This window comes from Octodon degus, unplaced genomic scaffold (assembly GCF_000260255.1).
Source record: "Octodon degus isolate 3935 unplaced genomic scaffold, OctDeg1.0 scaffold00055, whole genome shotgun sequence".
Taxonomy (NCBI): Eukaryota; Metazoa; Chordata; class Mammalia; order Rodentia; family Octodontidae; genus Octodon; species Octodon degus.
Window position 1 is genome coordinate 2,735,785 of NW_004524631.1, and position 13,219 is coordinate 2,749,003.

The 13,219-nt window shown below is 36.4% G+C and overlaps 1 protein-coding gene across 1 annotated transcript in view; it reads right to left on the reverse strand.

Moving 5' to 3' along the window:
* Positions 1-13,219, reverse strand: part of Nlgn1 (neuroligin 1) — a 908,803-nt gene that overhangs the window by 863,875 nt on the left and 31,709 nt on the right. Inside the window, exon 2 of the mRNA XM_004633437.2 lies at positions 12,089-12,157. The gene's annotated coding sequence lies outside the window, so the exon portion shown is untranslated. The remainder of the gene's footprint in view (positions 1-12,088; positions 12,158-13,219) is intronic.

Sequence of the window (13,219 nt, forward strand, 5' to 3'; positions counted from 1 at the left end):
TATGTAACTCAAATTTATAATCTACTCAGAATCATTATTCCTGCTTTCTGGCCTATATTATTAGCTCTCTACAAATGTGTCAATTAATATTTTAATTAATGAACATTTATTTCTAAAATTATTGTGTCAGGTATGGGTATGAGTGTTCTCCTAATTAAAATAATTCTGTATTGCCAACCCTCATCAAACATGGTATAGAACAACTGCTTCTGATAATATTTTTGTCTTAAATAAGAGCTCAAAAAACTTTAATAACTCTGGATATCTTTATAAATGAGGTCCCTGCTTAGAATTTTTTTAAATAAAGATATTTGATACATATTCTAAAGTGCTATTATACTACTAAACTTCAAATTATTTAAGATTTGCCTCTCATTCACATCTATTATTAGGACTCTTAAATGGGTCTGTGTATAGCTTATCATTACAGCATAAAATTATCACAAAAAGCTTATGACTTTCTCTTGCTTTTTAAGTGCAACCAGACCTTAATTTCCTTTAGTTTATTTCAAATTTGAAAAAAGTTAACACAGAAATTTCCACAGTTTGTCATCATCTTATTTTCAAGAAATAAAATACTCATTATTGTAGGAGCCAACAATTTGGTGATCTTTGCTTGCTCTAACAAACTGAAGACCAAGAAAATTAAATGGACAGCCTCTGAGTAAAGAAATGCATGCCTAAAAGTCTTGTCTTGCAATAGTTACAGGTGTTATTTTTAAGAGCCTGTTTGCTATAAAGCTTGCATGCATGTACACACACACACACACACACACACACACACACACACACCCCTAAAAGGATTAAGGGATTTGTTGAATCACTAGAAAACTTGAAGTAGAAAATTAGAATTGTTGACCTAGCTAATTGATAAGATACTCTGAAATCTATCCATGCATTCCTTAAAGAAATATATTTTAATTGAGTAAAGAGCTGAACAAGAAGAATAGAATGGTGAACAAAACAGAAGTGCTACATGGTGGTGCAGGTTGGTACAGGAGAGGAGACACGACTTAGCTGAACACTAAGAATAAGTCGCCCCCTTGGTGACAGACCTTGTCTCCCATCACCAAGGGCAACAACGCTAGAGCCTGCCTGCAATAGTCTCCTTGGCAGCTGGAGAGTGTGTGGGAGTGTAAATAGACGTGGCATGTGTTTTTCACCAACTAGTGAAGCTAGAGAAACACTTGCTAGTGTCTTCTCAGGAAGCCAAGAGGCCCCCAGAGCACTTGTAATCCTCTGTTGCTGAATTAAACAACTCTAAAACTTCTACCATGTAAGCTTCTTGCAGAGAAAAAATAAGTCCTGTACTTTCCTTTACTTTTATTTATTTAGTTAGTTTTGTTTTAGGTTTTTTTTCTATATTTAGGATAGGGTCTACAGGGTCTACAGGGTATCACTATGTAGATCGGACTCATAGTGAGCCTCCTGGTTTCAGCCTCCCAAGTGCTGGGATTACAGGCGTGCACCACCATGCCCAATCTCAATTGCCCTCTCAGAGTGCCCCATGGGTGAGGCCAGCATGGCACACAGGGGATCGAACCCCAGCTGCTGAACACTGCCTGAGCAGATGCCTTAGTCCACTGAGCTATCTGGCTGGCCTTTCATTTACTTTTAGTTGGACATTCAGTAATTACTTGTAAAAGAACTACACCTCAAATATGTTGACTAATAAATATGTGAGGATAAATATCTTTATACAAAGCATTTGGACTGCTAAGGTTAGAGCTGCTGGACAGAAGTTTAGGAGAAATTTGTGCTTTTTCTTTGTTTTGTTTTTAAAATAGAAAGAACTTCTGCATATTTAGATGATGATTGGAAGGGTCTCATGCACAATCAGCCTCCCAAGTGCTGAGATTACAGATTAAAAATATAAAACAGTGGGCAACTGTCTTTATGATAAAGTCTGAGAAAGTAGTCTGTTACAAAGCACACTGAGGATGACAACCTGTCCAGAATTGTTTTTTTTTTCCTTTTCACACTCATGTCATAAACACTGTATTTCTCTCTCTCTCTCTCTCTCTCTCTCTCTCTCTCTCTCTCTCTCTCTCTCTCTCTCTGACTGATTCTTCTCAGCTTCCTCTTTTTCTACTTTTACTGACTTCATAACACTGAAGTGCACCCAAGAGTGTGCTGCTATCCTGATGATATTTGGGGCCCTACATGATGGCTGCACTCTGAACTGCTTCCTGGATATGTCCACGTGGCAGCCTCACGGATAGCCCAGAACCATTGATTCTGCAACCACCACTGCTCACAGCCTCTCTCCACCCACACAGAAACACACGGAAAACCTCTTTCTCCACTCCTGTGGCCTCACTCCTGGTAAATGGCAGTCTCATCCACCTGGGTGTTTAAACCAAAGAAATGATTGCCCTTGATTTCTTCTTTTTCATCATCCCCACTTCTCCAAAGGTTCATTGAATCAATCAATCAATCAGAAAATATCACTGCATTTACTCCTCATATATCTACAATTGGTCCACTTCTAGTTCCATCCCCTCTGGGTTCCCCACCACACCGTTAGTTCTCAATGACTTTTCTACTCTTGATCTTAGCTGTCTACACCTCAATTCCTGGCATCCAAAGTGCTCTTACAAAATAGATCTAATAAAGTCTCTAGAATCCTCCAAATATTTTATTTCATGTAGGAGAAGGAGGAGGAGAAAGAGAAGGAGGAGGAGGAGAAGGAGGAGGAGGAGGAGGAGACGAAGACGAAGGAGGAGGAGGAAGAGGAGGGGGAGCAGCAGGAGAAGATGAAGACGGAGACGGAAACGGAGATGGAGGCGATGACAGAGATGGAGGAGGAGGAGGAGGAGGAGGAGGAGGAGGAGGAAAGAAGAAAGGATCTTTAGCTCTTTGACACACACCTCTAGGACTTGGACCATTCAGGTCATGATCTTGCCACTTAGTCCTTCAGTTCATTTGTTTCATTCAGGCCACATCTGTCTTCTATGTGCTTTGTGAGCACAGCCTTTGGGTGAAACAACCCTACCGGCATTGACCTATCCTCAGGGCTGACACTGGCTGTTCTCTGTCCAGCACTATTTCTCCTGATTTCAGAATGGATTTCCAGCTGAAATAGAAGTTAATCAAACTGGTGAGATGGCTCAGTGGTCTAAAGCACCTACTTAGAACAAGCTTAGCAAAGCACAGGGACCGTGGTTCAATCCCCCAGCACCACATGCCAGCCAGTCCCGCGTCCTGGTGGGCTGAGCTGGCCACACACACACACACACACACACACACACACACACACACACACACAAATTAAAAAAAAAAAAAAGAAAGAAAGCGATGATAATACTAATCACCTCCTCTCATGCCCAATTCATTCTCCAAACAGCTTTGCCTTTGGTCAGTGCTGTCAAAGAACAAACCCCACCAACTGAGAACAAACCCCACCGACTGAAACAACTGCATTCATTTTCGCAGTTTGGCTCAGGTGGCCTGGTGATAGGCACTACTGGGAGGAGAGAGGGGTAGGACTCTGTAAGGGTAGTGTTACCCCTACCTCGGCCACCAGCTTTGGCCCAGTTGGGAAACTCTCCTGAAAAAGGCCACCATTCTTCATGACCATAGTTCTTATCAGGGGATCCAGCAGAGACAAGCAGATATGTGATTGTTGAAAGACTCATGCATAGAATAAAAGGTCTACAACAGGAAGGAGGTGGCACGCCAATCTCCCCTGCACACTGACAACCTCCTCCTACAGACACTCCTCCTGCCAATCTGTCCAATAAATAGTACCACCAATTATTATAATGAGCAATTTATTGTGAGACCTTTGGCAAATTATCTAATCTTTCCAGGACTCAGGCACTGCTTTTATAATTTGAAATTCATATACCTGTCTTAAAGAGCTGTTTTCAAGCCTGGAAATTAAGATTTACTTAACATTGTAGATAAAAATTAAGTCATTCTGCTACAATATCAAATAAAGCACAAACATGCTGAAAGATAGAAAACCATGATAGATTTTTACACAAGTAAGTTTTATATATGCAAGTAAGTTTTGCATGTTTCATATATGAAACAGAAAAGGAAATATTTAATATAATGTTATCATTAAGTACTACAAAATGTAATACATAGATAAAAATAAAAATTATAAATTTTATTTAAAGTAGCAGAGTAATGTAATTTCTAGACAATAAAACAACTATTCAAAAGTTACTTTTTCAGGATTACAAGAAAAGACAGCATAAATAAGGGTAAAGGAGTATTACTCAGCCATGAAGAAGGATAGACTTAAGACTTTTACAGGTAAACAACTTGAGGGTATACTCATCAGTGAAACAAATCAGACTTATACGTGTAAACATCATATTGTCTCCCTGGTGTGAGAAACTGAAAGAGCAATTAAAGTCTAAAATGTACAATGGATATTGTGAAATGTGAAGGAATTATTCACATGGAAAAAGGAACTAATATTTGTGAAAAGAGAAAGGGCAGCAGGGGAAAGGGAAAAATGCAAGGAGTTATACCATTAGTGTCTGTTAGTTCATTAAAAAGAAAATCCTAGTGCCCAGGGTTTGATCCCAGCATGCTGTGCCAGCCCCACCCCTGGGGCATGCTGAAACAGCGAATGAGACTGGGCATGGTGGGGCGCACCTGTAACCCAAGCATTAGGGTTGCTGTAAACAAGAGAATCACTATGCAGTGAGACCCTAAACACCCTGTAGACCCTTCCCTAAATATAGAAAAAAAATAGTAATCTTGTGTTAATAAGGTTGGGGAAATGTTTATGCCCACATCTTGAACCCTGTACAACTACTGTCAAGATAACAGCAAGTAATACATTAACTATTGTTATTCTCCTATTATTTTGTTATGAAATTTTATTTTACATTTTTCCATAAAATAACAATGAAAATAAAGGGAAAATAAATGTGTATTGGAACCACATGAAATTACATCAGTGGTTCATTTAATTCAAGTAGAAGTGTAAGTTTTATCTTCCATTTTATGGCTATTAGAGCCTATCTACTTTGATGAGCACGATTACCTGCTCTCCTGTTACACAGACAAGCAGCCGCAGCCATCGATCATGCATTTTATCTAGGCACCCAATACAGAATCAAATATGAAATAGATTTTATAAGAACTTATAAACACAGACACCAAATTTTCAAAAAGATGTCAAGTTAGAATTTTATGAATTAATTACAGTTTATAATTTTATATGCTCCTGTTGTATTCTGGTGAGGTTGCAATAGTTTTAGAAGGTATGTGTGATATTTTACAATTTTCATTTTTGATAATCCTTTCCAAGTAAAAATTAAATATAATGATCCACATAAGTAAAATGGAGAAAAAATTATGAAAGCATTAATAAAAAAAATGTCCATGCAATTTCACGTAGCTCATTGCCTAAGAAAGCATGCTCACTGGTCAGTTAAGTGAGTTATCCATGGAATGGCATGCTTTTAGTGAACAAGTATGAGCAAGTAGGAATTATCTCTTTAGAAACTGCAGTGCCTCAGAAAATTTTTCTCCCTTCTAGTTCTGTATAGCATTACAATTTTCTGTACCTAATGGTTACAGGTTTAACTTGCATAATAGTCTTTCTATTGAGAAAATACAATAAAATCGTTCTCTAGAAAATAATTCCAGTTTAATAGCAGCATTTACACATTTTTATTCCTAAAGCAACAAAATCATAAATTGTCAGAAAACTAAATATTGTTGAAAGTTGAGAATTAAATATCAAAGGTCTGAGTCTGAAGGTAAATTTTTAAATATTTGCTATGGGAAATCAAAAATGGCATAGTCAATCAAATAATCTATAGATAATTGGGACCAAATGTTATTAATATTGCAAATAGACACATATGCTGTTTATTACTTTTTTCTTTTCTTTAAATGCTTTCAAAAGTAAGAAATGTTTTTTAGAAAATTCTCAAGACAATAAAAATCATAATGATAAAATCACACACAACAATACTGAATGCAATTTTAAAAAATAAACACAGCTTCAGGTTATCCATTTATAATTACATATGTCATCAAAAAATAAAATTGACCATACCACTTAAAATCTTGTTTCCACTTTAAAATATATAGTCAACACTTCCTATAGAAAGATTTTTAAAGCAAATATCTTATTATAGATAGCAATGGACTGTAAACCACTCTCTCATTTCTTCTAAGCTTGTTACAGTCACAAGAAACTTGTTTAAGGCTAAGATTTACTGCCTTACCTGAGCATATACAGGAATTTACATGTGTACTTGGGTGTATCTTAGTTTTTATTCAACTCATACGATAATTAACCATGCAAAAGTATAAATTTTGAAGATGCATAATTAATACTAATAGGCAAGTCATTCATAGATTTAAGTTCAAGAATTCTAGAGCAAATTGTTCCCATATTGGTATTGAAATCTTGCAGGACTTTGGTAAAAGTAAACAAATACATTCTAAAAGGATTTCATTTTTGTTTTAATATAATCTTAAAAATACTTGTGGCTATATCTAGTCTGATCTTAAGATGTAATAATTACTGATGTTGTATAAGAAAACCAATGTGGAATTTCAGCCTTTCATACAGACAACACTGTACGGTCATTTAATAGTAAAGTAACAAAAATTACCTTATGGGAATCTAGTTCCTGGAAGAGAATAACTCTCTGTGATTGTTACAAATTATTATTGGTTAGATACAATAATAAAGTGATCTGTCTTATTCAACAGAAGGACTAAATCAATTTAAACATAGAACAAAAATAATAACAAAATCAGATGAATAATTTTAGAGGAAAAATACAGATTTAATACATTTTCATTACAACAGTAACTCAATACTCTATACACATCCAAAATCTCTAATTGTTTATTTTTACTATTTATATTTTTTATTTGAAAGATAAAAAGGTAAAAAATTTCTTTACAGCATTACTATTTTCAATGATTAATGCATTTATGGCTGGCGAGATAGCTCAGTGGTCTAAAGCACTTGCTTAGGCAAGTACAAGGACCTTGGTTCAATCCCCAGCACCACATGCTATGCCAGCCCCACCTCCAGGGTGGGTCGAGTGACCACCAATAATTAATAATAATAATAATAATAATAATAAAGATGATGATGATTTATGGATTTAAATCAAGAATAGTTTGATGAGGCACTCCATATAAATCATTGTATGGGAGAACCAGGTAACAGCATTAAGTTACTGTTGCATGTTTTTCTTTTTCTTTGCTTTTTTCTTTTTTCTTTTTTTTATTTTTTAGGGAAGGGTCTACAGGGTGCTCAGGGTCTCACTACTAGATCAGACTCCTAGACTCCTAGTGACCTGCCTGTTTGCAGCCTCCCAAGAACTGGGATTACAGGTGCTTGCCATCATTCCCAGTCTCAGTTGCTGTCTCAGTGTGTTCAGGGGTTCAGGACTGGCACAGCAAGCCCAGGGACTGAACCCCAGGCCCCTGAGCCTGCTTGCAGGTACTTTAATCCACTGAGCTATATGGCCAGCCCACTGTTGCATGTTTTTCAAACTACAAGGATATTCTCATTTCTTGAAAGTTAATTGATGTTTACACATAGTTTTACATAATCTGAGTGCAACTGTGATAGTTTTGACATTAAAAGGGCTAATATGCACTTGAATTTTCTATAATAAAAATACAAAATGTTTATTTCAGAATATTAAAATGAGATTAATGTAGAAAGCATCTAGTCATTTGTTATGACCTCGAGGTTTAATAGACTTAATTTACTCTTCATATATATTATATTGCTAGTGAGTAGTGCTTTTAGCAGCATAAAATGAACTCCAACTTCTCCAAGTATGGATAAAACATGTTCTCTTGAGTTTTTAATCCAAGGAAATATATACCATAAGAATAAAAGCATAAAACATTTTCTCAGCCTTAATATCACTGTATAGTGTTACATATTTTTTACTTAACTTCCATTCATCCCACGGATTAAGATTCACTAGTTTATTGCCTATTCTTAATATAACATTAAAATTCAAAAATAAGGCTCAGAAGGTACGGGAATTAACCCTCCAGTGCTTTTTAAATAAGTGTTAAAGGAAAACTGAAGAATAGACTACCTACAATGAGCAAGACACCACGCCTTGGACACGTACACTTTGGTGCCTTTGCATTACATACACTTCAACAAGTAACTTTCTGAAAATGTTCAAAGCCTACCCAATGTTGATACAAAGCATTAATATTCAGAATAAATTAATATCAGAGATTATCCCAGAATCTTTGACCAAGCAACTCTTACAAAGTGTTTCTGACCGTGTTTCCACTAAGTGGAATTGGGAAACACTGAAAATTTTACCAGTTAAATCTCTTTGTGATAGTCACGTAAGAAGAGAAATCTAGAAATAGCCACACAAAAACCATGACCTTTGCTTTTCTTGCTAACACATACCACTGCTTTTGTTTTCTTACATACAAAGAAAAAGAAGGAGCATCCAGTATCCATTAGCCCCCAAGGGCAAGTATTGTCATCTTTTTTTTTTCTACTGAATAATTTTGATGCCTTTAAGCTTTCTTCAGAAATCCTATTTTAAAACACATGGGTTATTTTCATGTTTTGTAAATCATCCACAGTTTGCCTGTGACTTTCTTAATTCCAGCCTTATGTTTAAACATAAAACAGTACAAAAATAAGTCAAGCCTATTCTCAGTTATTCATAATTGTTAACAGTATTAAGAAAATGATCATACCAGTTTTATAAAGTGATAGCTGTATATTATACTGCAAAGGAAAGACTGTAAATTAGGTCTGTGATCCAATATATATCTGTAGAGAAGAACTATTTCAGAAGAAGTAAGTTCTTTTTTAATAGGAAAGACAATTTTAATAAGGCTCACTATTCAACTTGGTTTTAAACTCTATCTTAACCTGGAAAATAGATTTTTGCTATAGAAAGTTTACTGCACAAAACATTTGTGCATCCAGGATATAAACTTCTTCCATCATCAAATGAAAATTGTTTTGATTTGAACATACAGTTCAAAGGAAGAAAAGAAAACACCACTAAAAGGAAATTTATCACAAAACAACAAGACGGTTAAAGGCTCATTCTTATTTCCAAAGCAGAAAAACATATTCCTGTGCATCTGCTGTGAATACCAGAAGAATGAATGCTCCAAGACAGACTTTCCTTTTTATGAAATCTTTTTTTTTTTTTTTTTTGCAGAACCGGGGATTGAACTTAGGCCCTTGTGCTTGCCAGGGAAGTGCTTATTCCACTGAGCCATCTCCCCGGCAAAATAACTTTTTTTTTTTTTTTTTGGCTTTTTATGAAATCTTCAGTGTTGAAAACAAAACCTAAAATTTAGTACCAAACTTCAGAACTTAGATTTATGGATACTCAGATTAAGGATTGGAATGAAGAATGAAATGAACAGCTAGCTCTTCACTGGGTAGAATACATAGTTGGAGACGGTGGTGGTAGTGGTTAAAGAAAAACTGACAACAGAGAGAGGTGGAAAAGGCAAGCTAAGATGGAATAACAAGAAACAGCACAAGTGGTGTGTGGGGTCTGTGCATGTGTGTGCGTGGGTGTGTATGTGCGTGCACGTGGGTGTGTATGTGTGTTGAACAATGTAGGTACTAAAAGCAAAGGCCACAACTAAGGCCAAATCAAGAGTCATAGTAGCAGGATCAGCAATGAAAAAACAGCAATAGCAGTTTCTGAGTAATGTGGGTCTTGCAGTCTACAGCAGGAATTCATTGGCGTCAAAAGTGGACATCCAAATGAGGCAAAAGTGAGCCCACCAAACCAAGATTAGAACAAGGTCACAGTAGGGAGCGCAAGACCAGTGTCAAGGACAAGAAGGGGCACTCGCAGGAAGATCAAGGGGGGAGCTGTATATAGGAGTGCTGGACACACTTCAACACAGGTTGCAGCTTCAACTTGTGCTAATTTTCTTAAAGAAGTCTCACATCCCCTCATCTCACCTTAAAATGTTGCCAGTGAGTGTGTGCAATAAGGCCTTTGAACAGGAGCACAGGGGAAAGGCCAGAGGCAGCCCAAGTAGACAGAAGGGCTTGGGCTGGTGGTTAAAGCCAGGATCTGAGGAGCTGGCTGTGGAATTGATGAAAAAGGAGCTGTCAAGCTGTTTCCAATGTGGGCTATTTCTAGGCAGACTGTGGGTTTTCTGTCTTATTTCTATAATCCAAAATAGAATATTGACCATCAAATGTGTTATGTAATGTGTCTTATATTATTACATGGCTGTTTCAGTCACGCAGGAATCAGAATCCAATGCAGGAACTTTGAAGAAGAGTGTCTGATGGTTCTGGGCAGGGTGAAGAGAAAAAAAAAAGAAGCATTGAATCATTTATAGAATACTAACTACAGGGATTTATTACTGGCCTAAGGACAAGAGAAGAACTAGTATAACTGATGCATAGTTATATAGCTAGAAAATGAGACAAAGGGCTCTCCTGTCAAGGTAGTAGCAGAGGAAGGATACAGTCACTACTAGAAATCATGGCCTAGACAAGGAAGAACAGGGAGGAAAAATCCCCCTATTCTTCTATTCTCTCCTGCTCTTTCCTGCTATTCTCTCTCCCTCTACTGGTTCTATCTGTTGCACTTCACTAAGAGGATGGCTCTCAAGCAGCTTGGATAGGGGCAGCTCATAGAAATTAATGTCAGTTTTCCAAGCCATAGATTGGTAAAAATAGAACATGGATCTGGATGGGCTGGGGCCCAGATATTGGTCAACTGATACATAATAATATCCTTAAGGGACATACAATTAAACTACGCATAGAAATCAACTCTCAGACCACAAATACAATATATTTCCCATTTGGGTTCCCATTAGTCTGAGGTCCTCAGATTATGAGAGAAGGGTCATGAGAGAGAGGAAACTCAGAGCAATTGAAATCTGTTCCAGAATTCACATGTGTACCATGCATTATTTGTCAAAGAATGGGAGCCATTAAACAGAACAAACAGAAAATGTGTACTCAGTAGTCATTCTGTTGTTACTAAAAATATTCTGAAAAAAACTTAATATTAGAACATGTATTCTAGATATAGCAGCTAATCACAGCTAACTCTGAGCTCACTATTGCCTAGAAGTTTCTTAAACACTGAAAATTGGATAAGGAGACACAAAATAGAGTAGCTTTCCACCTCCTTTCAGATTGTTTTGTGTAGCAGCACTATACTGAATACCTAAGAAACAGTAACAGCATTCATGGAGCTAGAATACATTCTCTAACAGTCCACATATTTTAATTATTAACACATATTTTCATTTTCAACATACTTGACTAGTAAGAAGGAAAAATTAGTTTGCTTTTCATGATCATCATTTACAACTGACCTCGTTTCTTCTCCAAAAAAAAGACCAAAACATAATTATTTTTTTCTTTCATCTCAGCAAGTGTTAGATACACTTAAGATTTAACAAGATGATTTTGAAGGGAGTTTTAGACATGGACTAACACTGTAGAGCAGGTGTTGATTTTGTTCTTTCTGCAGCAAGTATCCAGAGTGGAGTTATGAAGAGAGGAAAGACTTTGTGCATTGTTGGATGCTCTCATGCAAAAGTCATTATTTCTTCTTCATAATACTTCATTCTCATTTAAAAATGATGTCAACCTTCTTCCTCAAATACCTTGTACAGGCATCTACTATTCTCCCCATCTTTTATTGAGCTGATTATAAAATATCATAAAGTAATGTCTCAGTGAATGTATCATACATTTACACTTACTTTTATCATTCAAAAGATCAAACTTTATGAAATAAAAACACAATATACTCAAAATATAAATTATACTTTCAAAGGCAAAAATAATTTTGAAATATGAAATCAACCTGTCTATGGCAGATGATGAGGACAGAAGGACGAAGACTGGAGAAGAGCTGGCTATGCTGAATACACAATTAAAGAATGATGCGAGCTAGGAGCACTGTGCTGTATGCTATATAGAGAAAGGCATTAAAATTGGACAACCAAAAACATCAATGGAACAGAAGAGGTAAGTTCTTCAATGGTGGACAGTCAGAAAACAGAATTGCTGCTTTCCATGGGAGCTTTTGTTGCCACTTTCCTAACACTTCAGCGGTTGAAAGGAAATCACACTTCAACAACTTACTGCCACTCCAGTGAGCCCTGGAGGATTTGTCACAAATTTGGAAGCTGAGTAGCCTGAAGCTGCACAGTTCTGGCCCTCACAACTGACAGAAATCAAAGGGTCCAACAGAGAAAGTAGAGCATTAGTTACATGGAACTGAACACCAACATATTTTAAACTGTGGGAGAATTTCAAGCCACCTTTTCAGCTCCACATTAGAGTAAATGACCAAATAATTTCCTCCAAAGCATTTGCTATACTTAGAGCGTTCTAACAACCATTATTTTGTAGCTATTCACAGATAATTCTAAACTTATTCTTGCCTTCAAGAAAGGTTCTTACACTCTGAAAATTGAAAAAAAATGACTACAAAATGGATTGTCCTTGCAACGCTTTTTAGAATATTTTACATGGTATCATTTTATTAAAAACTCAGAATCGAGAGGTACATTTAAGAAGCATAGATTTTGGACCAAAGACTTAGGGAACACTGTGAATGCCAACAGCCTGCTTGAGAAGTTGTTCATAGTCAGTGTGGTTTACTCCAACTCCGTGATGCTGTCTTCCCTGAATTCTGGTGTCTCCACCAGAAAAACCTCCTATTCTTCACACATTGAACAAAAATATACTAGATTAAACATGAATTTAGACATTATCTCACTCTAAATCAGTTTCTTAAGTGAGGTACATGGAGTGTTTGGTCAAAATATCAATTCCTAGTCCTGTACCCAGTTATTCATATTTTTTATTTCAATGGAGAATATGAATAAGGGAGTATGTATTGCTATGCTTTATTGGTACTTTCAGAAGATGTTAAAGAAAATGAGATCTTAAGAAAAGAAGATTTTGAGAATTTCATCTGAGTCTAAAAATTGTGTAAGATGAATCAAACACAATGAACAGTTTTAATTTCATAATTCCTTATTCCATCTGTCACCATCATTTTGATAGAGATCTTAGGCTAAAGTTCATTTTACAATCCTTTGATTATGTTTTTTCTGCTTCTGCAGGATGGAAGGGAAACTCATCTAAGTTAATTTATCTAATTCCTATACACTTTTTAAAATGTAGTATTTCTGGGGCCGGGGAGATGGCTCAGTGGAATAAGCGCTCCCATGGGAAGCGCAAGGGCCTGAGTTCAATCCCCAGTTC